This window comes from Tachypleus tridentatus, chromosome 12, assembly GCF_004210375.1.
Source record: "Tachypleus tridentatus isolate NWPU-2018 chromosome 12, ASM421037v1, whole genome shotgun sequence".
Classification (NCBI taxonomy): Eukaryota; Metazoa; Arthropoda; class Merostomata; order Xiphosura; family Limulidae; genus Tachypleus; species Tachypleus tridentatus.
Window position 1 is genome coordinate 11947489 of NC_134836.1, and position 26805 is coordinate 11974293.

A 26805-nucleotide genomic window follows, 5' to 3' on the forward strand; every position below is an offset into this window, starting at 1 on the left:
AATAAAGTCATGAGGAAGGACTGCATTAAAAACAACAAATTCTAACCTTTGATTAATTATATTATAACCATTTATACATGCTTAAAAAAATGTATGTGGAATATTTTTTTTAATACCATACAGGCTATCATATCAGCTAAAAATAAGATTAATGAACAGCAAGAAAAATGTAGTTCATATTGGTATAATTTGTAAAAAATTTTGTGCATTAATTATAATAAAAAATATGGTTATAAAATATATAAAACTCGCATTCACGGTTACCATTTTCAATTTTCTAAAATTTAGTCATATCGAAAGGTTTGTTGACAATATTTAATTCCAATTACTACGTTGGCAGTATTTTCCTAACATTTTTAAATTATATATAAAAATAACTTGTTATAGTAGTTGAAAAACATTAAATAGGTAACATACGAACCTTTCAGAATGAAATACTGAAAATAATGCAGAAAAATATCATTACATGTTAAATGAATTTAATCTCTAAATATCACATAAATAATCATTTTATAAGGACTTTCTTCTTAAAATTATCGGTAAGGTCACATAACAGACATTAGTGTATCAGATACGTTCTAATACATTTACTATGGCTAGAAATATTTAAAAATATCGAAAAGTGACCTCGACATGATAAGGAACAAGTATATATGATAAACAGGATATTCGTTTTCATTACATTTTTAAGTATTTAAACTATAGGTACTTTTGGGTCTCGATGTTTTGTTTTTTACAGTAATTTGTCTTCGTAATACCATTGTTCACTTAAAAACAAAATATTAAATGGTTATAATATTGGAATAATTATGTGTCAGAATGAGTTTGAGCTCGCAACAAAATTTCATGAACTTTAAAAGCCAGAACAGTATGTTATTGTGAATAATAAATTTATCATGTTAACTATATTAGCAAGAGTGATAATATCTAGTTTTTTTGTTTTTTTTTTCTTTTGGCCCGGCATGGCCAAACGTGTTAAGGCGTACGACTCGTAATCTGAGGATCGTGGGTTCGCATCCCCGTCGCGCCAAACATGCTCGCCCTTTCAGCCGTGGGGGCGTTATAATGTTTCACTCAATCCACTATTCGTTGGTAAAAGAGTAGCCCAAGAGTTGGCGGTGGGTGGTGATGACTAGCTGTCTTCCCTCTAGTCTTACACTGCTAAATTAGGGACGGCTAGCACAGATAGCCTTTGAGTAGCTTTGTGCGAAATTCAATAAACAAAACAAAGAAACAAACTCTCTATGCTTCTATTCTTTTTAAACTTCCATTCGAATATTACTTGTCATTACAGATATTAGAATTAGGCCTATTACCTTTCTCAACATTGCACTATCTCTCTGAGAGCTAGATAAATGTTTCAGTGTTAGAAATATGATTTTAATACTAATGACAAGAAAATTAGTTATTATCATGCTTCGCTATATTGGTAAAGACATTCGTACGAAAACAGTTATTGCCTTTCTAATATTTTACTAATAGTTGATATAAAATTCTCCTGCCAAGTTATTGGCTTTCCATTGGTTAAGTAAAAAACGTCATATGTGACGTTTATCGATGATCATATGGATCGTGCCAAGTATTCAAAGAAAGAAGAAAGGAGGTTCTGATACAGGAGGAGGGCATGGTGTATGTTACTGTCAGTTTAGGTTTTACTGTAATATAGCTGTTATTTTAGCATTTAATTAATTGACCCACTTTATCTTATTGTACTTCAGTTATGTATCAGAATTTTTAATTAGATCTTTCAGTTTTTTATGGAATATGTATTTACATCATCGATTTCGCTGATTTATTATAATGCAGCAGTCGAGACAGCCTTTGTTATCAGTGCTTGTTTAGGCCTAACTATACAGATATTTATGCATATCCAGTCCGTCTTGGAATTTTCCAGCATAAATTTAAAAGGATATCTGTATCAAAATGCCATTATCTCGAAATAAGACTTGTATTCCTAGCGTAACTGGAACAAACAGCATTTCTTCTGCAAGCGAAACATATCTTCCAAAATTACCCGAAAATATAGAAAAAGTCACGTTGCCAGTTATTAACAATAGCTTCACAAGCAATAGTTTTGGATTAAATTGCCAAAGAGCATCCATACAAGCCCAACAGTTGCCCAGTGAAAACAGTCCTGAAGATAATAACAGAACTTGCAGAAGACTTGCAACGAAGTCGGGCAGTGTACACAATAACCCATACATGCCACAAGTTGGAAATTGTGATGAAACATCCGATAACAGAAATGTTTCTGGAAAAAAGACCCTAGTTGCCACCCCCGAGCAGGTAATAAAGTTGTATATGCATAAACTCACACCATATGAACGCCATGAAATATGTAGCTACCCACAAGTATACTTCATTGGTGCCAATGCAAAGAAAAGACAGGGTGTTATAGGAGCTCCAAGTAATTGTGGCTATGATGATGAGCATGGTTCATATTTACATGTACCTCATGATCATATAGCATATCGATATGAAATGCTTAAAATTATTGGTAAAGGAAGTTTTGGTCAAGTAGTGAAGGCATATGACCACAAAACCCATCAACATGTAGCTTTAAAAATGGTTCGTAATGAAAAGCGTTTTCATCGACAGGCTCAAGAAGAAATTCGCATACTGGACCACCTTCGTAAACAAGATAAAGACAATGGCATGAACATTGTTCACATGCTAGAGAACTTTACATTCCGCAACCATACATGTATAACGTTTGAATTGCTAAGTATTAATTTGTACGAGCTCTTGAAAAAGAACAAGTTTCAGGGATTTAGTTTGCAGCTAGTTCGTAAGTTTGCACATTCATTACTTCAGTGCTTAGATGTTTTACAACGGAATAAAGTAATCCATTGCGATCTGAAACCAGAGAATGTATTGCTTAAACAGCAAGGTCGTAGTGGGATTAAAGTGATTGATTTTGGATCCAGTTGCTACGAACATCAAAGAGTGTACTCTTACATTCAGTCGAGATTCTACAGAGCTCCAGAAGTGATCCTAGGGGCTAAATACGGGACATCAATTGACATGTGGAGTTTGGGATGCATCCTGTCAGAACTTGTTACGGGTTGTCCTTTGTTACCAGGAGAGGATGAACTGGACCAACTAGCTTGTATAATTGAACTTCTGGGTATTCCACCAAAGAACGTATTGGACCAATCAAAACGTGCTAAAAACTTCATAAATTCTAGAGGTTATCCTCGTTACTGTACACCGACAACTCTACCCGATGGAACTGTATTTCTTAATGGAAGTAGGTCAAGACGAGGAAAGATGAGAGGTTCTCCAGGCAGCAAGCAGTTTACAACTGCTTTGAAGGGTTGCGACGATCCTCGATTCCTTGACTTTATAAAGAAATGCCTTGTATGGGATCCAGCTCTTCGTATGACTCCAACTGTTGCTTTGAAACACGAGTGGTTGAGACGCCATTCAAGTAAGATATCACAGAGCACAGATAGCAGTTCTGGCCCTTTGATAAAAGCAGAAGTTGGTAATGCAGCTGTTACTAATAATGTTGGTACTCTGATAACTCGGATGAACACTATAGGAAGTACTAAATCTCGAGTGACAATCACTATGGTTGGGGAGAAAGCATCGAAAGCAGTAGAAAATCAGAGCAAGTTGCCAAAAATTATAAACTCAGTTACTTGATGATTGTCTTGCTTAGGACCAAAGAAATGCTAGCCAACAGTGGAACCATCCTACTAGCAGGTTACTGCTCTCTTATGACTCTAGCTGAATTTGCAATCTGTGTGAGTCTAAAAGGAAGGTTTGGTAGTTTTATAGGATTTTATCATTTGCAGTAGGGACTACTTGTGAAGAGGTCATTGTTGTCATGATGAATTGTGAATTGTCTGTTAAGTCTATAGCTCAGGTGAACGTGGTAGTGTATTATTTATATTTTCTGGAAAAGACTTGTATGGTTTCTTGTTAAGCTTTGTTGAGCTGTTGTAAATTTTCTCTTTAAACTGTGCTTTTGTTAGCATTGTATTAGCTTCTTGTTTTAAAATAATGTGAAAATCAAAATGTTAATCATTTGATCAAAATATTTATATGTAGATAACTGGCATTTAGCAGTGTGTGCATGGAACTTATTTAATAGGAATAACAAATTCCAATCCATTCTTAATGCATTAACAATATATTTAAGAAATGTGTTTGTTACTGTGTGTCTCTACAATGCATTTTAAATTGAGACAGGTTTTTACAACTGTGGTATGTTTATAATAGTTGATTTTTCATTCCCACAACTGATAAAGTGAAGTTGTAGAGGTTGTAATCTAATTATAGCTTAAATAACATTATATTAGATAGCCTGAAAGATTTTCTGTGTTTTTAATGTTGTTATGTCTTGGAAGTAAACTAAAAACTTTATATAAAATGCATTGAGTAAATTAGAAGACTTCGTGTTATGAGGTGTGTGTTTGGCCCCAATTATTAGTTTGTTCAATATAAAATTATTGAATTACAACGTGAAAAGTGTTTGTTATATTACATACTGTGTATCTACAGACTTTTTTATGGTGTAAATTTACAAAATTAGATTTTACAACCTCAGAGGCTAATCTTAGTGACTGAATTATTCTCTTAATTTAAAACCTCTGAGGTTATGAAATATGTGCATTGTAAATTGTTTTTTCTGAGAATTTAAAACACGATCAGTGCAAGCTACTTGTACAATGAAAGCTAAAAATTAGCCTAATAACTAAAAATATAGCTATTTAAGATACTCATTTAATAAAGTTGTATGTAAAACCATCATTTACCTGGAATCTGAAATTGTATGTGTTTGTCTTTGTTTTGTATTTCATAATGAACGGATACTGCCTTTGAAAAGTAACTGAAAACTTCTTTGTTTGACAGAAAATATATATATTCCATGTGACATCTTTTTAAAATTCTTTTTAACATGAAAAAGGAAGATAACCCTATATACCTGTGTTGCTATAAAATTAAATCATATTGTTTGTCAGAATTAATTCAGTGTACTACATTCACATGGGATGTGGCAATATGCCAGTTCGCCCAGCAGATCTGTTACTGAATGATATACATCTGTTCATTACTCTTTGAGAGAAGCTGTACCCTTACCTATTTGAGGGACATCTGAGTTGTACATCAACATAAACTGGTTAGTTTGCTTGTGGATGAAATTATTTATTGCTTGAAAGTATTTCTAGTAAGTGGTTGTTTAGAAATGGTCAACAAATAAGTTAAGCAATGGGTGTTTAAAAAGAACAAACTTACAAAAGTTTAGATAAATATTTATGCTCCCATTAGTGGTTCAGCTGTAAATCAAAGGGCTCATGCTGCTAAGAACCAAGTTTTAATACTTATGATTGGCACAGCACACAAAAAAAACCATTGTGCAGATCTGTCTTTATGAACAAAGAAATAGTTTTAGTTCTGCTAGTGTCTTGTGAGTGTGGTAATACATGTTAAAATAAAGTGGTTTACAATACAGAATTACCTGGTGTAGGCCTTTATCTGAAATGTACCAAATAAATTCAGTTTTAAGAGGTGAAAGCAGTAAATGTGTGGTTTTACTTTTACCTTTTTATTTGAAACTTCAACTTACTGATGTCTCTTGTACACACGTAATACTGTGTTGTTAAAATAAGTACAGATGAACAGTACAAGCTCAACAAAAGGTAGTATCCATATCTGATGTGCTTACTGTACAGATGTCAGCTCTGTGGAGTACACTGTTATTACCTTGAATCAACTTTCCCCCAATTAAACCTAAATAAAACAAAATTGATATTACTCAGGATTTTTTACATGTTTAATGTTTTATTTTTGTAAAATCTAAAAAAACTTTCTGTTATGAAAGTTGAAAATCTTGTAAAAAATAGTGATATAACATTTTACTGGAGAATAACAAATTAATTATAAAAATCAAATAAACATACACGTAATTACTGGAAATAAGAGTGTGGAAATCAAATTATTAAAAGTTGTAAATGTGAAGTGGTTTCATTAGTAACTTAATAGACTTTAGATCTAGATTAGCAGTAGGCTTAATCTGAGAAACGGGGGCCCTAATGTTCAGCTAACCTTTGATCTTAACATACATTTGGCTTAGGCTGTTTCTTTGTGGTCTTTGAAACTGTTAAAGAAATGGTTACTTTAATAAATGTATATCATACTCTCTTATTAATTAGTGATGTCGAGAAAACCCACTTGTAGAGGAATATATATGCAAAAAACGGCTCGTTTGGGTTGAGAAAATATTTTACATAGAAGAGCGAACAACGTTTCGACCTTCTTTGGTCATCGTCAGGTTCACAAAGAAAGAGATAACTGACCAGAAGCTGACCACATGTTTGGAAGGGATTGTGTGACTGAGTGTCAGAATGTAGAGGGCGGTGTTAGATGTTTGAATAATTTATTTATTTTATTATATTAATATAGGTATAAAGGCGTTCCTTTTTCACTCTTCTATGTAAAATATTTTCACAACCCAAACGAGCCGTTTTTTGCATATATAAGTCTCTTATTAAGTCTACATTATAAAAGGGTACCAGTCCATAAATTGCATATTTACATAATGTAAATATAATGGAACAAAATATTAATTTACATAATATAAATATAATGGAACAAAATATTCCTACAATGTTATTCCATCAGTCTTTCAGGTATTTAGATAGGACAAATGTCACTCACTTTTGAACTATATAGTTAATTATTCTGGTGCATAAAATACTAATAAAATTGACTCCAATAAAATTTTCTTTTCTCTTAGCAGAGTTTAGAAATACAAATGTCAAAAATTATTTATCCAACTGTCATTTTATATATATACAGGGTGTCTGTAAAGTCCTTGTACAGTTTGAATTTTTAATAACTTTTATATAAGATATAAACAAACTGTAAAATGAAAAACACAGACAGGTAATTTATTGAAGTTTTAGCATGTTTACAAATAGTAAATCCTCTATAGACAACATAGTTTCTATGTTTACCTTTGATCTTCCAGTTTGTGGCTTATCTTTAATAGAACCAGTCTCCTTAAATTTTTTTCATTCAGTTTTGAATTGAATTTCAGTGAGGCACTTTCTTGTTGTAGTGAGATCTAAATTTTCTTCTGATTTGTGATACTTTAACTCAGCGAGCCAGGGTACATGATTAACCTTTTCTTCAGTTGAAGCCATTCATTCTAGTAAAGGGTTTATTATCTGGAAAATAAAGAAATTAGAACAAATGAATCATTAACAATTTTATTTAAATCCTGAATAAATTCCCTTTTTATTTCATTTTAGAGATTAATAACTTGCATGATACAAAGATTCAAATTGCACAAGGACTATGGACACCTTGTGTGTGTGTATATATACACACACACAAAACAATTAAGTAAAAATAAAATAAGTTAGGAAGTGTTTAATTGTTTTATTTCTAATATTTAGTTTTTGTAGAATAGTAAAAAATAAGTAAGTTTTAAGAATTGTAGTTCCTATTCAGGCATTCAGTTCTTTGTGGGTATTTTCTGATCGATTTGCCTGTCACAGATTTGTAGTGTTCAATATATGTTCCAAGTGGCTTTGGTTTGGATATCTTAATGATAGTGTATACTTGAATTCACTTCTTTGTAGTTAATTGTCACTGAGTTTCATATTAACTTGTTATGACAACAGTATAAGTGTATAATGATACACAGGATTGAAATTAAAGAAAAGTATCACTAGGTATTGCATCTAGTAGTTGGTTATATCTTGTTCACTAAAAACTTTGGTCTGAAAAACAAGTTTTCAAACAGCTTAAAGTTATGTACTGGATTGTTGCTACAAAGTTAAGTTTAAACAATCCTATTTGTGTTACAGTTGGCAATGTACACTAAGGTTTAGACAACCCTATTTGCTGCTGATGGTAATGTACACAACTTAAGTTTTATCCATTGGTTTCAAGGCTGTGGATATCTTCCCCACCACAGTGTCACTCATGTTGTCCGGTTGTTTTGTCAAATAGGAGATTGCTGAATTTCCCTCTAATCTGAGGTACAATGTTGGCTATTACTTTTTTTATAAGCCTACTTGGTTGGATTTATACAGCTTCCAATACCCTCAGGAAGATAATTTAAGAAAATTTGGATAACTGTTCCTTGTTGTAGTTTATCCTTTCCAGGTTTTTAAGTGTACTTTTAAACTTGCTGGAAGACATTTACAATGTGTTTTAATAACATTAATATTATCAACTTGTGAGATGTTGGAAATTCTTGGTGTATTTTTTTTTGGACATTTTCTGTAAAACTCTTCTGTGTGTGAAGTCTGTTATTTTGCTATGGCTTTGTATGGTCTTTGTGGTGTTTGATTCAATGGCTTGGCAATAGTCTTCAATCTACTTAAAGCCTGAAGTGAGTAATAGCATTTATCACAGAAGACCTGTAACATGTCACTGAAATTGTTCAGGGAATGGTTTTCATTTGAAGCACCAGGACAGCTATTTCTAGTCAACAATGTATGCTTCAGAGGCTTACTAAATGGGGAATCTGTTTACACTGGGTGTTAATACACCTGCTGCAACACCAGAACCATTGAAGCTATAATCAAGCTACATACCACAGACATACTAAATGGCAAATTTGTACTGTCAACACACCTACTGTAACACTAACACTGTTGGAGCTATCGTCATTGCTATATATCACATTTACTAAATGGTGAATCCCTTTGTACTGGGTGTCAACACCTACTGTAATATCAGAGCCAATTATCCTCTCCACAGTGATCTTTGTGTGTGTGTTAACTGTACAGTTCTCTAACATTTGTGTATTGGTTTTTGTGACCTTTATCTAGACTTTGTTGTGTTTTTGTTTGCTTTTGTTGATGTCTCTCAAGAAATGACAAGTATTGTGAATTTTTGACAGTCTCACTTATTTCTCAGTGACTACATATAACCATTCCTGTGAATGTTCCATGTGTGTGGTTATTGTTATTTTCCAATATCTCACTTGAGTATCAGAAGTTCACACAGTATTTAATAATGCTTCATAAGTAATTCATTATTGGCAGCATAATAAACAAATGAACAGATTTTATTGTCTTTCTCTTTGATTTTGATTTAGCCTCATTGGTTGGATCTGAAAGAAATGCAACTCTTTTAGACATGGTATGTTTAAGCAGGTGCATATGCAGAATTTTTTTGAAGGGCAGGGCTCAGCCTGTACAAGGGCACATGTATATGAACAGTAATATATTTGTGATTTAACAATATAACATAGTTCCAGGAGTGTCTGAGAAAATTGACTGGTTCAATTAGTGTAAAAAATGTATGATCTTATAACTTGATTTAAATTTCCACTTATTCTTCTACCAAATGCTTTAATTTTTTATGGTTGTGATTTTTAGATATAAGATACTGATAAATCTTCAAAGTGAGGCCCCCTCGGTGTGGATTCCTGTAAGTGGTGAGGGGACCTCCCAGGGAAGGTTCTGTTCTGTCTGGTTACATTCTCTGGGATCTAAACATCCACCCACGTGTTTGCCATTCGTGGCGACTCGTGAAGGGGAGGAGAGGATCCTGGTGGTTGAGGGGTCAAACCCCAACACACCACTTTGGCCTTGAATTCCTGCAGACGGACGACCTTTGGGTGGCCCCCCTTGGTTCAATCAACTGGTCCACTTGGGCTAGAGCCAACCAAGTACCAGTGTTGGAAGTTCTCAACAGGTGTTGTGGACATTGTGCCTGATGCTGGTGTTTGGGTATAGTGTTCACGAAACCCTGGCGTTGCTGCATTGTCCTTGCATGACATTGTAGTGCATCCCCTTGTAGGGCTCCATGGTGGGTACCAAAATTCTTCTTTTTTCCTATGTATCCTCCTTCAAAAAATTTGAATAAAATAGTGAAAAACAGTCAATAAGTAAGCGACCACATCTTGAACACTCTGAGCAACAATCTTCAACATCTGTAACACATGTACCTCATTTTATTATATTACATTCTTTTTCAGAAAAACCTTTAGGGCAATTGTTCCCCTTTTTTATTCAGAAGGGACTAGAGGGTCTTGCTGGCTCTCCAAAGTCAGTAAAGAAGCTTCAATCTGGAGACATATTAGTTGAAACATCCACAACCCACCATAGTAAACTCCTCTTGAATTCAACGGCAATTGGGGATATACCTATTGAGGTTACCCCTCATGCTACATTGAATTCATCATGAGGAGTTATTGTTGAGAGGGATTTGAAGAATGTCCCCGAGTCAGAGATTCTCGCTGGTCTCTCCACTCAAGGAGTTTCTGCAGTGAGGTGCATCTACACTCGCAGAGATGGAGTTACACTGCCAACAAATACCCTCGTTTGGACATTTACTTCATGACGTGCACCTGCCACCATCAAGGCAAGATATCTAATTTGCAGGGTACAGCCATACATTCCAAACCCTCTCCGATGTTTCTTATGTCAGAGGTTCTGCCACTCAAAGACATCATGTCATGGTTCCCTGACATGTGCTCATTGTGGTGGCAAGGACCACGATGCCTATGAATGTGACATGGACCCACATTGCATCAACTGCAATGTTTCTGACCCTTCCTACTTTTGTTCTTGCCCAAAACGGTTGGAGGAAAAAGAGGTGCAGTGTTTGAAAATGATTCATAACATTTAGTTATCCTGAGGCTCGGAAATTGCTGTCCACAACTCCATCTCGGACATATGCTGCTGCACTTCATTCCACAACTACAGTGGGAGTGCAGACAAATCTTTCTGTGCCTCCAAGAGAATCATTTTCAAAACAAATGAAAAGCCTTTTGACCTCCATGGTTAAAAGGTTGATGAATCGACTTCCACACCCATCTCTGTTCCTCCCATACATTTCAACAAACCTCAAGATCCACATCCTTCAGTTTCAAATACAGGCATTTCTTCTGATACATCTTTTTCTCCCACCCCAAGAGGCAAAACAATCATTCGTTAGCGTCCTCAGTCACTGGAATCCCCTTCCAATAACAAAGACCTGTCCAATCGACCCAGGGCAGGATCCATGAAGGTTGATAGACCTCCTCCGACTAAGGACAGTAAAGAAAAAAGATGTGGTCATAACAGAAGGGTTCTCCAGCCTCTTCGCCTACCTGTCATTAAAAATGGCCACCTTAATACAATGGAATTGTCGAGGTTTACGTTCTAATCTGGATGATATCAAAACAATGATTACTTCCTACCATCCTGTATGCCTTTCCTTACAAGAAACATTTCTAAAACCTGCTGATACAGTCACCATTCAGCAGTTTTCTCTGTACAGAAATGACAGGCTGTGTGATGGACGAGTACATGGAGGGGTGGCACTGTTGGTTGATCAACACGTGCCCACCCTGTCTTTGTCACTCAACACACCCTTGGAGGCCGTAGCCATCCGTGTTTTCTTGGGTCATACCATCACTGTTTGTTCTCTCTACCTGTCCTCTGGAGAGAGACATGATCAATCAGACCTTGATGCTCTCGTTGAACAGTTGCCGTCTCCCTTTCTACTCCTGGGGGACTTTAATGGACAGCACGGAAGGCTCAAAAATGGGCCTGGGATACTTTTCGTAGATATCCCACACTTTCAAACCTTGTCACTTTCCAAAGGGCCCGAGCACGTTTTAGGTGGGTAAGACGTCAAAGCCAGAAGGAATCTTGGATTAAGTTTACAACTAGCATATCTTCTACCACCAGTTTCAAGGTCAAATGGGACAGGATTCAAAAAAGGTCAGTGGGCACTACAATTTGTCCCTCTCTCGATCTTACTCTCTAATGGTCTCTAATGGTGGCTGATGTCCGGAGCATCGCTGATACTCTAGGTGAAAGCTTTTGCTGAGTATCTAGCACTTCTGCTTGTTCCTCCACCTTCTTGGCCATCAAGAACTCGGGCAGAGAGTTCACCTCTTTCCTTTTGAACTGACTGTCTCTTTGACTATAATTGTCCCTTTACACTGGTGAAACTGAAACTGGCTCTTCGTCGGTCTGGCAGTACATCTGTTGGACCTGATGATGTACACTATGACATGCTGCACCATCTATCTCCTGCTTCTCTTGATGTCCTTCTAATTGTCTTTAACTGGATCTGGCATGAGAATATTTTTCCTGATGCCTGGTGCCAGGCTATTATTTTACCTTTGTCTAAGCCAGGGAAAAATCCTAAGATTCCTTCAAACTACCATCCAATTGCTTTGACGAGCTGTCTCTGTAAGATCTTAGAAAGGATGGTTAATGCTCGTCTTGTTTGGTTCCTCGATTCAAACAACCTCCTCTCGCCCACCCAGTGTAGGTTCCGACGACAGCACTCCACCACAGACCACCTAATTCAAACATCAATCAGAGAAGCCTTTCTCAAATGCCAACATCTTGTATCAATATTCTTTGACATTGAGATGGCTTATGACACAACATGGAGGTATGGCATTTTGCGAGACCTCCATACATATGGGTTACGTGGCCATTTACCCATGTTTATTAAAAAATTTTTACTGGACAGGAGATTCCAAGTTTGTGTGGGTTCGACACTTTCCTGTTCTTTTGTACAGGAACTTGGAGTCTCTCGGGGCTGTGTTTTAGTGTCACACTTTTGAATGTAAAGATAAATGCCATCACTGAACAACTCCCTCTCACTGTTGCGAGTGGGTTGTATGTCGACAACTTTCACATATCGTGTCAGTCATCGAACATGAGATATATTGAGCGGCAACTACAAACTGCCCTCAATCGTGTACTGAAGTGGACTATGGCGAACGGCTTTAATTTCTCTCTCTCTAAAATTGTTTGCATGCACTTTTGCTGCCAACAGGGTATTCACCCTGATCTTGAATTTTATATCGGTGAAGTTTCGCTGCCAGTGGCCCCTGAGACCAAGTTCTTGGGGCTTATCTTTGACCGCAAGCTGACCTTTATACCACATTTAAAGCAGCTACGGGTCAAATGCACAAGAGCACTGAACATCCTCCGTGTCCTCTCTACTACCAGTTGGTAAGCAGATCGATGTTCTATGTTAAAGGTATATCGTGCTCTTATTCAATCAAAACTCGACTATGGATCAATGGTCTGTGGCTCTGCCAGACCCTCGGCCTTAAAGTTGCTAGACCCCATTCATCACCAAGGACATTAACTCTGCACTGGGGCTTTCCGCACCTCTCCAGTTCAAAGCTTATACGTTGAATCTCATGAACCTTCTCTGCACCTTTACCGTTTGCAACTATCTTTACTATATTCTTCGAAACTTCGTTCCTTACCAAAGCATCCTACCTGGGGATGCGTTTTCCTTCCTCAGTGGGCCGTACTTTTTCAGGACAGACGATCTGCCATTGTTCCTTTTGGCCTTCACATCCAGGTGCAATTGGATGAATTGGGTTTGTCCTTGGATAACATTGCAGAATCCACAGGTCAGCCCATCCCATTTTGGCTCATTACAGCCCCCAAATGTGACCTTTCATTCAGTCATCTGAAAAAGGCAGATACTCCAGATTGGAAGTACCGTCATTTATTTAATGAACATCTTTCAAACAATCATTCCGTTTACATTTATACAGATGGTTCTAAATCAGGTAATTCAGTGGGCTTTGCTATGGTTTGCTGCGGTTCGGTGGTTCCTCACAGAATCCCCTCTACATCTTCTGTGTTCACTGCTGAACTGTACGCCATATCTCTTGCCCTGGATCATATTGAAGCTAAGCAGTATTCCAACTGCACTATTTATACTGACTCGCTTAGTTCTATACTGGCCCTGGAATCGCTTCACGTTGGCTCACACTCTGTTCTCACTGATATTCAAAACCGACTGGCCCATTTCTCATTAACTGCTACTTCTATCCAGTTTTTCTGGATACCAGGCCATGCTGGTATTCGCGGGAACGAGCTTGCAGACACAGCAGCTAAATTTATCTGCTCTGGCACTGTCACCACTGTGCCTATTCCGTACGTGGACTATGGTCTTGTATTCAAGACTCGGCTCCGTGCCAGCTGGCAGTCCACTTGGAGTGAGCAATGCAACAACAAGCTTTTTCAAATAAAACCTTATATTGGGCTTTGGCCATCTAGCTTCCATAGGGTTCAGAAGGAGAAAGTTGTTCTAACTAGACTACACATTGGTCACAGTGTTTTGACTCATCGTTTTCTTTTATCTGCAATTGATGCACCAGTGTGTAGTTTGTGTAACACTCAAATCACTGTAAGCCACATTTTACTTTATTGCCATCGTTATGACTCTCAACGACGGCACTATTTTAAACATGTTTTTTCCCAGGGTTTATGTGTAACATTGGACAGTGTTATTGGTGATGGTGACTCTGTCCACCTTGATAAAGTTTTTAGTTTTTTAATGGCCATTAATCTTTTTAATCTCATTTAATTTCATTCTCTTTAGTTCAATTTGACATTGAAAAATGGCCAGAACATTAAATAACTTGACACCAGGACTGGAAAGGCCAACTTCAGATGACTAACGCTGCTGTTTGAACTACTTGTTAGTCGTCCTGGCAAGTTGTTATTCCAATTTTGCTGCATGTCTTTTAAACTTTTATTACTTTACCCTTTGGTACTGGCCATAATGACACGTAACCCGGAACCAGAACTGGAAAGACCAACTTCAGGTGACTGACGGTGGTTCTGGTACTTACCTGTTAGTCTTCCTGGTAAGTTATGATCATTACCATTCTGCTACAGAAGTTCTTTACAACTTTGTAGACTGGATGTCAACATCGGTTTTGAAATTTTCTGTTTTTAATTGCTGTTTCGTTTTTACCTTCTTTTACTTTTACAAATTTTACTACATTTACTTTGCTTTTACCTTTTTACTGGACATTTGGCTGCTCATTATTATTATTTTGCTATATGTCTTTTAAAACATCTATTATTTTACATTTTGATAATGGCTGCTATGACACACAACCTGAAACCAGGACTGGAAAGGCCAACTTCAGGTGACTGACGGTGGTTCTTGAACTTACCTGTTAGTCTTCCTGGCGTGGTTATGATCATTACCATTTTGCTAGAGTAAGTACTTTACAACTTCTTTTACTCTGCTTTCTCTCTTACCATTGTAGACTAGGTGTCAACATTGGTTTTATGCTTTTACTGTTTTTCAATGATGCTTTGTTTTACCTTCATTTCCTTTTATGTATTTTACTACATTTAATTTATTTTTACCTTTTTACCGGACGCTTGGCGCAGATAGCCTAGCTGATTTTTGCCATAAAACACTAAATCAATCAATTCAAAGTGAGGTGATTTTTGTGTATTTGGATAATTTTGAAACAATGTTCAATGGTATTTTAATATTTATTATATACATATTTCACACACACACACACACACCTAGTGAGAAAAATAATCACCATTTCAAAATTGTGTCTACGTAAAGAGTTGCACATAAACAAATTTAAGCTTGGAAAATGAACTACATTTATCAAATGCATTCAAGAGACTATATAAAGAGGAATAAATTTGGAATTAGTGCCTAAAACCGTAAATTGTATTATTATTTGAAGGTAAAGGAACAGCATAATATTAATTCTATTACTTCTCAAATATATAAAAGTTCTGTTTGCCTGAAAAATTATTAAGTGATGAGATTTCTATTGAAATGTACTGAACAACCATGAGCAAAAGTCTCTCTGATAAACATATTAACACTGAAGACTCTCACTGCCAACATAAATACATATGCTTTTATACATCTGTTATTTCTCTTAAGATATTCTGTCACTACATTATTAGTGTTTATCTGAAAATTATGATGAATAATCATCAAGTATAAACCAGCTGGTTGCACTTCTCAGGTGGGTTTTTGATCTTCTTAGACAAGAAAAATAAACCTCAGCTCCTGCCATATAATAGGTAGAATATGGCCAGTAATCAGTAATGCTCTCACATTCAGATCTATATTTTCATCAGCTACGAAAATACATTTGGATATATTTTGGTTGGCTTTACTCACTTTCATGTGTTTCCCATTATTTCATTCCACTTTTTAGTGAAGAACAACTTGACATGTGGTGAACAAATTGGTATGTGGACCAACTTGGCATGTGAAAATGACTTGACATGAACATCTTGGCATGTGAAGAACATCTTGACACGTGAACAACTTGTCGTGTGAAGAACATCTTGACACGTGAACAACTTGTCGTGTGAAGAACGTCTTGACACGTGAACAACTTGATGTGTGAACAGCTTGGTGTGTGGAGAACAACTTGGCGTATCTGGCTTCCAAAAGTGTAATATTTTGTTAAACTTCAATTATTTTTTGCACAAAAATTTCTTAGCAGGTTATGTTTCCCTGAGACAGTCCATGTTTCATATCATTTAACATGTAATCAAAGAATGGAAATTGAATATTTTTAATGTGATTCTCCTCAGGTGTGTTACTAGGAGTGTTCTCTCTGTGACGCTGTTGTCTGTGGAATTGAAATGTTTGCTCCAGTTTTATCCATAATAGTTACAGCTTGTTTGTGTGTGTCATGAAATTGTGGTTCAGTGTTTTCTCAGTAAAATGTTAAATTCTGTTGGTAGTGCTGTCAGTTAGTGAGAAGGTGTAATGAGCATTGATGCCACTAAGGCTTACACAATAATACTTTTGGGATTCAAGTTTTCTTAAACAGACTAGGATCATTGTCTACAGTGTTTATTTACACATTAAAAAAATATAACCTCACAACTAGAGCCATACATGATCTAAGATCAGAATTTCATCCATTTGTCACAGAACTTGTAAGGTTAACTTATTTTGCCTGAGAAGCTGTGTATACACAGCCAGAAGTTCCAAAGACAAGTTACACTTAGAACTAGAAATTTGATCTCATTATGATGTGTTAAAAGAAAAATAATGCACTTGGAAAAGTCATATATTGTAAACTGTTATCTTGGTAGTACATATATCAGTTATTTATCTTCACTTAATTTATTTTTTTTTGTTTTATTAAAGGACCCATAACTGCAGAGATTCTCTAACCATGTTGAAACTTGGTAATTATATAAAGACTTTAGTGATGCATTAACCAGAATGCTTTGCCATGCTCATCTGTGTTTGGTCCTTTTTGCCAGTATATAAAATAATCAATATGACAAACACTTTGCTTATTGCTTTGGAGTTTTGTAGTTCTGAGCAACGGTAGCCATTGTGGAAAGATTTTACAATCTAGAATTATGCATGTATAAATTTAAGATATTTCACAATACATAAATGTGGTTAAATATCTCTTATAATTGCACAAATACTAATCGTGCATTGTTGTTTGTTAAGAAGCTAACAAAAAGAATTGGTGAACTCAACTTGTACTTATTTAACTTAAATTTTTTCATTGAGATGTTAGTGTATTCAATATAATTCATTAAATTAGTCAAATTAAAAGAGAACTATTCTTTGGTTTTTGTGCTAAATAATTGTCACTCTAAGTAAGCCAAGCCATTAATAAATACAGAATGTCCCATATTTTTGGAATACTTCATTAGCTTTTTTAAATTTTTCTGTCACTGAATCAACATAGAATTTAGCTGTGATCTCAAAACATTAAAAACAGTGCACTTTGAACATATTTGTTACATTCTATCACTGTTAGTAGGAGTAAAATGTTTAAAGAAAGTATTTTATATGTTAAAACATTTATTAATCTTTTTGTGAAGCATTTGTTTCACTGTTAAAATAAATTATACCAAATGATCTACAAATATGCCATACCTTTGTAACATTCATCATGTACCTTTGAAGACAAGAAAATGTTTGCATACAGTATGGCCTTAACTCATTGCAATAGGTAGTTTCTAATAGCTCTTGTAATAAGAACAGTCCTTGGAGATGTACTTGAATTTTCCAGTGAACAGAACTTGAACTAGATGGAAAATATGACATCATTCTGTTTATCTGTCAGTGCATCAAGACTTGTTTTCTGATGAAGACCTTTAAAATATGTTTATATTCATTGTACTTCCAGTGCATTTATGTATCTTTCCATCTTTCTCACAGTATTATTAAAACTTGTGGGAAATTCAGTTTTTCCAAACACAGGATCCAAGTTTTCCAGGTGCAATTTAAAATTTGAATGTTTTTTTTTTTGAGAATTCATGTTATGCATTTTCTGATTGATTCATGGCTTTCCAATCAGTTGCTAACTGTTCAGCTTACTCTTGCTGTTGGGAAACAATAGCTCAGGCTTAAACCTGGCATAATCTTATTGAACTGCAGTACAAAATATATTTTACCATACAGAATAATTATGGCAATACATCAGTATATTTGTGAAACATTACATTCCTAGTAGTTTACCTTGTCACAGGTTTTTTAATGGATGAATGATCATTTTGGAAATTAATGATGTGGGTTGGATAATTCTATATTGGGTAAGGCAGTTTGTACTAGTGGTTTTGGCCAGAATGGAACCAATATGGAAAATATTTTTCAGAGTTGGTTCATCTAGCACTTTACTATCTTGTTTCTTACTCGAATCATCATTGTGTTGGTTTATTCTACAAGTCTACTGCCCCTAATGACTATATGTTTATTGGGAAACCTATAGAAAAAGATTTTCAAATGCTCAAAATTGTTCAATATTTACAAAATGTTCTTTTTTAGGGTAAAGTATAATTCTGGAAAGTAGTGAATTGGATGCTTATAAAACAGAGTGGACTTGGTTCAAGTTTAAGTTGCTTCTGTTTAAAGTACATTGTAACTGGTGTAATATTTGATGTGATAAGTTATTCTATTACTCATTTGGCTGGCTTGATTGGGTAAGGACTATGGCACTGTAATTTTTTTAAATATAATATGCATTTTCCTCCACTAAAACATTAGAAGTTAAGGTGCATATAATATATGGTAGCAAATCTAAATTTTTTTTTTTTAATAGCCAGTCCAGATCATCTTTTCCAAAACACATTGTGAATAATAATGCATACTTACTAGAAATGTTGTGTTTCAATAATGTCTAACTTACGTTTGTAAGGTATAAACAAGGATTGTCTCCAGTTCTTAGGATTTTTAAACATGATTTTTGAAGTAAGATGATCAAGAAGCCAAGTCTTGTGATTTATTTACATGAAAACTTAGACATATTTGGATATACAAAACTGGTTACCCATACATTGTTTGATATATTCAGAACTACAAATTATTTTTGATTAAACTTCCAAATTCTCTTAATATTTTGACAATTTGCTGGCTGTGATTGCAAGCACTATATCAAATGTGCCATAAAACATTATACAGATTAACGTTCTTTTCATCAAATGGTTAATCTGACCACAGTGTTGCTAGAGGCTAGATCTGTATTATTTATGATAATGAGGGAAATTTAACTTTTTGTTCATTAATATTGGAGTACATGTTATATTTAGGAGGTAATATGTTTGAAAAATTATACATCTGAGTAAAGGACTGGGGTTTTGGTCTGGCTACCTTTGTGGCTTAAAACCTATGGTATATCTGATAAAAAATAAGTGAAGACTTTGGTCTGGTTGATTTGAAGAAGGTTTAAGTTAAAGAGTAATTGATATATCGACCATATCAAGTACCAATAAGTCCTTTTACCCAGTGTTATGGCTCATTAAGCCAGGTGTAATATGACAGACATGTAGTAGTGGTTGAGATGTTATGTATGCTGTCATTTGTATGAAAAACAAAACACATCATATTGTGAATTAGATAAAGTAAGTGAAGCATAATTATTGATAGTTTTAAATTAAAACATTGTCAGGATATGGAGATTTTCACCTGGTTCACAGGTAAGTTAAATCTATGGATCTAACTTATTACAGTGTTAAAACTATGTACAATGTTTCATGGAGATTGTTTAAATCCTATGATATTTACTCTTACATACAGAAAGAAACTGAATCTGTTTTGTAGTACCTTATTGTTTCCTAACTGAGCTAATGGTCCATCTATTGTGTTAGTATATGTATGTTATGAGATTTAAGAGACTAAACTATTCTTGCGGGATTTTTATCGTATTATTGGGTAGACTTTGTGTGTACATTGTTGTGTAGACTTGAGTACACTGTTATGTAGACTTTGTTTTAGCTTTATTACATATACTGTTGCGTTAACTACAGCTGACTGCAATAGGTGCAAAAAGTTATAGTTTTAAAGTTTAAAATATTAATTTTGTGTGATATTAATCACTAAGTTACGTAATGATTTGTTCAGGTGTAACGTTAGTGGAAAACCTTTTGACATAATTTAAAAAACAATCATTTACGGATATCTAAAGATGTTAAGCTTATAAGAAACTGTTTATTGAGCTCACAAACCGTGTACGATATTCATTAATTGTAGGACCTGTAAGAAAATGCTTTATTTTTTAGTTTCTAATGTGAGGGAAAATTGGTTTCTGTTTATATCGTTGTCACAGTGTAGTGTGTAAATAGCCTGTTTTCTCATTGCAGTGATTTATGATCTTTGTTCGTGTAATGATGGTTATTTACGATCTTCTACTGCTTTATATCAGTAGCTTATCTACGTAGATGACTACAGTATTGACTTAAATTCGCAGTCGTCTCCATGTTATTTCGAGAAGTACTTGTCATGTGCTTGATAAGATGGTGGTGTAGGAGGTCAAGCATCCTCATGGTTGTGTTAGTATTATCCTCTCATGTACCACCGATATCACTTTTAGCTCATTTAATATTTGGGGTATTGTTGTTATGCCGTTGTATTGCTTCTCTGGGGATGTTAATGCATTCCTAAAAAAAAAGGTTTAATAACATACGCTCGGGAAAGAGCACTGCCCATACCATTGGGTCTGTATTGCTCTAACCAACTGTCAGGAAAATAAGTTACTGGACAGTGCTCACAAAACGGAGCCCGTTGTATTACCTTTCAATTTCTGGGATATGTACAGCCTGAAGATATGAAATTTTGTTGCTTCAAGATCCAGAGTATGTTACTTGGACTTCTTTTTTCATGTATAGTCTGGCTGGATGATCAGGGACCGAACCAGTTTTGTTAAATTTGGAAATAAAAGAAGTGTTTCATACAAAATGTCCTGTCACTAAATCGGTTCAGGAATCTCCGAAACTTCCACCCGTCCTTGAAAGTGTAATGACGTACGAACCAACTATGAGTCACGTGGGATAGGTCATGGAAATATCATGGTAGTGAGCCAGATTTTGCATTACCCTCTATAATTTATTTCTTCTAGAAATATTTAACCACTCCGAATTTTAAAACAACAAACACGTGTACTGGATAATGTGTGTGCATCAGGTGGCATTCCATCTTCTCAGTTAATTCGTTTGGATTTAATGAATGTTTAACATATACTTGCTTAGATTTCAGGATATATTTAGTCAGTTTTGGTTATTATATATAGTTAAATTTATTAAAAAGAAAAAAGAAAAATATTAGAACCCCTGAAAAAGGAGGAAAAACGTTTTTTATCTGAAAGTGATAGAAACAGTCATGGGTATCTGTAGATTTTTTTCTGGAGGTGAGTAGTGATGTGAAATTATGAACTGAAAAAAATGTCGTATGCATATGCTGAATGAATAAATAAAAAAAATGTTTCTATGGGGACAACTGCTTTTCACCACCACCCCTTGCGGACTTCCATGGAAATAACTGTAATTACTATAGCTGTGTGATTAGTGAAATTTGCTACGTGATAAATCGTGAGAATTATTAATAAGTTACATTCAAGTAATCGATTGTTTTCCCATGATATGGCTAGCGCTTAAAATAATTTATAACGCTAGAAAGCCGATTTTTATACCTGCGTGAGCGTAGAGAACTCATTGTATAGCTTTGTGTGCTTTAACAAAAAACGTATATTTCGATTACTTAAATAATTGTTATAATCGAAAACATTAATTATCAGGAACATTAAATTCGATTGATTATTGAAATTAATCAATTCAATCAAAATTTTGATCAATCACTCAGCTCCAAGAATCATCTAAATCTAGAGCGAACTGCCAAATTATTAAGAAGTTAGTTAGTGGCCCGGCATGATTCAATATCTGAAGGTCATGGCTTCGAATCCCCGTCCCACCAAACGTGTTCACCCTTTCAGCCGTGGAGACGTAATAATATGACGATGACTTCCACTATTTTTTTTTTATATATATAAAAGAGTGGTATGTGGTCATGATTGGCTTTTACTGTTAAATTAGGGACGGGTAACTTAGATAGCCATCCTGTAGCATAGCTTGAATAAACCAATAACATAAGTAAAAATATGAAATATAATCGTAAATGGGCCCCGGCATGGCCAGGTGGGTTAAGGCATGCGAGTCGTAATCTGAGGGTCGCGGGTTCGCATCCCCGTCGCACCAAACATGCCTTTTCAGCCGTGGATGCGTTATAATGTTACGGTCAATTCCACTATTCGTTGATAAAAGAGTAGCCCAAAAGTTGACGGTAGGTGCTTCCTTCTAGTCTTACACTGCTAAATTAGGGACAGCTAGCGCATATAGCTCTCGAGTAGCTTTGCGCGAAATTCAAGAAACAAACAAATAATCGCAAATGAAAATATGTGTGACAGTTCTGTACTCCCTTTTCTTACCTGTGAACATTAATAGTTAACACTAACAATAAGTGTTGTACTCTACTAATTTTGACAGCTAACGCTGTTTAAACCGTGTCTGATGTTAGGTTTACAAAGTTTCTTTTCTTTACTTCTTAAGCCTACGTAACAAGTTTTGTGTGAATGATATGAAATTCAAGACCATTTTCTCTTTAAGATGATTTGTATAATAATTGGATAAAAAAACGTCTAAAACCACTCAAGACTAGCCAAAAACAAGTAGTGGCCTAGGTTGCACGCTACATCTATGTAGAGTGACAGAACTTTGAGAGAAAAAAACAACAAAAGATCCGTAAACCTAAAATAGACCAACTGTTTTGATTTGATAGATTTGCTTTGGTTTGTTTTAAATTTCGCGCAAAGCTACACGAGGGCTATCTGCACTATCCGTCCCTAATTTAGCAGTGTAAGACTAGAGGGAAGGCAATTATTCATCATCACCCACCGCCAACTCTTGTGCTACTCTTTTACCAATGAATAGTAGGATTGACCGTCACATTATAACGCCCCCACGGCGTTGTACGTTTGGAAATTTACCATTGTATGACCGGATAAAAGTATATATGTATATATAAATGTATGAAACTTTAACATGGGATTCTTGGTCGTATATCTGCTAATTACAAAGGTTTGAGTACATTATATTTTAATATGTAAATTGGCAAGTCCCAAGACAACCTACCTGAAATATACTATGGTTAAACATGATCTATCAAAAATACTTTTGGACAAGTGTTTAGCTTTGTGCAAGTTGTGAGATGCAATATAAAATTGATTACTTTAGAAGTGTGTGTAACAGCCATTTATGGCATAAAGTACTCATATACTCGGATCTTAAAGGTGTATCTAAATTATGGTATTTCTCGTGCTTGATGTGATTTGAAAACAAAGGAGTATAGATAAAATGAGACGAAAGGGCGAGCATGTTTGGTGTGACGGGGGGTTCGAACCCGCGATCCTCAGATTGCGAGTGGAAAACCCTAACCACCTGACCATACTTTGTATAAAGAATAAATAAATGCGTGTTCTCTCTACAAAAGCGGAGACACGAGGTGTTCTGTATATTGAAAGTTTAAGTTACGAATTTGTATACGTTTGTAAGATTTGCTCATAACTAATGTATAAGTGATTTTTGGCAGGTAAAACGTTAAACATTTAAAACTTCAAGAGCAGTACCACAAGGTTTCTCTCTTTTAGGAAAAAAAAAATAAGTAAATATCCCAGGATGCCATGTAATAGAGCTTACAGCGATAGTATCCCAAAGTTTGTTCTGTTCTGGAAACTGAACTAAAAGACGCCCTAATTCCCAGCTAAAGGTCTTAAAACCAGGAAATATTCTGTCAGCCTGTCTCATAAATCTCCGAGATAACTTCTGTTCTTGCAAGAAGTATACGATATAAAGCTATTTTAAAAGAAGGTCAGACAGTAACAATTCATTAATTGTAAAATAAATATTTGTCTGTAAAAATCTAGCACGTTGTTTGACTGAACGCTCTAGGGAATAATACTAGTTTTTCAGAGACGTTTAAACTATTGGAAATTACATTTACGTTGTTTCCATTGAATAGCTCGTAACTCGTGCTGATTGAACGAACGTCCAAGGCTGCTGAAACGATCACAAATTCAGGTTCTTATTCAAAAACGTTTTTTCGAATTAATGCAATGAATTAAAGACGATATTTTCAATAACGCTTACTGTCTATTTTTTATTCTCGTTTTTTAGCGTAAACCTACACAACGGGTCATTTCCACCACGAGGATTCAAAACCCAGATTTTAACTTTATAAATACGTAAACTTACCGCTGTTCCATTGAGGGGGTTCGTAAGAAAGTTTGCTTGTGTTAGAAGAAGTTGTAAGATAGGTTATTTACGCTCTGTACGTGAAGGAGAAATAAATATGGGATTTGTGAAGTTCGTAAACCACCCGCTGACATACTGGGGACGAATTTATTGTTTGTCTGTAAAACACTATTCATACCTAAAACCTGTACAAGCTGCTCCTGAAGAATTATTCGGGAATATTTATAATACAGGTTTAGACGGCATTATCTTAGTTTATGTCCAGTTGGTATTGGTACAAGCTGTCTTCATACTATGGCCCGGGATAGCCAGGTAGTTAAGACTCTCGACTCGTAATGTGAGGGTCGCGGGTTCGAATTCCCATCGCACCAAACACGTAACCCTTTCAGCCATGGGTATTATAATGTTACGGTCAATCACACTACACGGTGGGTGGTGATAACTAGCTGCCTACCTTCTAGTCTTACACTGCTAAGTTAGTGATGGCCAGCGCAGATTGCCCTCGAGTAGCTTTGCGCGAAATTCAAAAAACAAACAAAACAAGCCTTCGTAGCCGGTCCACTCTAGAAGTTTCTGGAAGAGAGAAATGAAATATGTTTTACGAAAAACTTTTGTAAAAAAATCACTAGCAGATTCTCCTTACTGATTAGGAACATATTAATATTTCTGAGGTAATTCGTGATGACAAGAAAGCCCCTTAAAGTAAAGATGTATCTCAGGACGGCTGGTATGGGTATTGAAATAAAGTAGAGAATAACGTTTTGATCTTCTTAGGTTATCTTCAGGTTAACAGAGAGAGTTTGCCACTGATCATGGCCCTGCGCATCTTAGGGACGAGGGTGTAAATGGGCACAGGATTGTTTTGTTTGTTTTTGAATTTCGCGCAAAGCTACATGAGGGCTATCTGCACTAGCCATCCCTAATTTAGCAGTGTAAGACTAGAGGAGAGGCAGCTGGTCATCACCACCCACCGCTAACTCTTGGGCTACTCTTTAACCAACGAATAGTGAGATTGACTGTAACATTATAACGCCCCCACGGTTGAAAGGGCAACTATGTTAGGTGCGATGGGGATTCGAACCCGCGACTCCTCAGATTACAAGTCGAACGCTTTAACTCATCTGGCCATGCTGGGCCTGTACAGGATTGTATTAATAACCTTACTTATTCTGTAACGCCCCCTACACTCACGTACCAGTTTACGTTCCCGTTTCTAAGACGTGTGCCTGGCAACGGTCAGTTTCAAACTCTCTTTGTAAACCTGAAGATGACCTAAGAAGATCGAAACTTTGTTCTAAGTTTTAATATCCAAACCAGCCATCTTGAGACACAATATTTCTTAGGCTCCTAGGCCTCGAATTCTTCATTGAGATGTAAAAATATATATATTTACTCTTTATACCTGATACATAAACTCAGGAAATCGTGCTGAATATACAGAGTCTGACTTCAGAATTTAAAAAAAGAACTGAAAAAAATAACAAGACTGACCCATATTTGGCTTGCTCGAGCGGCCTAGTTTGCAGTCAAGTTTCGTTGTTAATCCGTTGACATGCGACATTGACTTAATAACAGTAACCTGCCACTCATGTTACACCTGCAGCACGTGAACGCCATTGTCAGTGTTGGAACCACCTTCGTAGTTCACTTCCGTGTGCATAGGGTACTAATTTAAATGTCTTTGTTTTACTTTATTTTTAATCTGAAAGATAGCTGTTTTGATTAATCAACAAGGTTTTATATTTATCAGTTTCTAATTATTTTATATAAAAAAATTAAAACTGTATTAAATAAAACGGTGTCCTGCTTCTAGTGGAGCTAAAGCCGAATTAGAAGCAGTGTCCTCTGTCGGGGAGCTTGTGAACCTAGATCTTAGTTGCGTTACAAAAGTTAATCTTTCTTTCTCACGAGTGCAGAATGAAACATTTTTAACGAGTAATCTAAAAAAAAAAAAAAAAAAAGAGTCAGTTTTAAGTGGACACAACTAATATTGATTAGTTCTTCGTCTATTAATAAGTTCAATATAAATTAAAAAGTCAATCCAACTATTCTTTGGTAAAGGTTTGGCGGTGGATGCTCCCGGCCGGTTGCTTTCTCTCTTAGGACAGTAGTTCAAAACTAGGGACCGCGACAAATTGCCTTATTATCGTTTTCATAAGTGAAACAAACAAATAATACTAGAGTTATATAAAAGCATACAGATGATTTAAGAATCCTGAAAATTACCCGATTTTGTATTGATATTAGGCCTAGGATAACATTCACACAACGACAAAGAAAAAAACTTATTATGCTTTAAAACGAGATCTCGTGTTGGGTATTCGTTAATTAAGTATCTTTCTCCTCTATACCAAACTTGACGTGTCCTTATTTATAAGAGGAATATAAGTAGATTTTCAGAACTCATGGATACAGTTCTGACATCGAGATTGAAACTGTTCACAAGTATCGGGACCAAACGAAGCACACAGGTAAGTGTCCCGATATTGTTTTAAATAAGGGAAAGCTATGAAGATGACTGGGA

At 35.5% G+C, this 26805-nt stretch overlaps 1 long non-coding RNA gene and 1 pseudogene across 2 annotated transcripts; one reads left to right on the forward strand and one right to left on the reverse strand.

The window, feature by feature from the left end:
* The first annotated feature begins 1090 nt into the window (after window positions 1–1090).
* LOC143234614 (dual specificity tyrosine-phosphorylation-regulated kinase 2 pseudogene) lies at window positions 1091–5523 on the forward strand (annotated as a pseudogene). Its single transcript, XR_013018735.1, has one exon. The product of XR_013018735.1 is annotated as a dual specificity tyrosine-phosphorylation-regulated kinase 2 pseudogene (transcript).
* Window positions 5524–5592: 69 nt separating this feature from the next.
* Window positions 5593–25942, reverse strand: LOC143234617 (uncharacterized). The gene is made up of 3 exons (XR_013018736.1): window positions 25773–25942; window positions 6966–7178; window positions 5593–5739 (listed from the first exon to the last, which is right to left on the reverse strand). It is a non-coding gene; the product is annotated as an uncharacterized LOC143234617 (long non-coding RNA).
* Window positions 25943–26805: the final 863 nt, after the last annotated feature.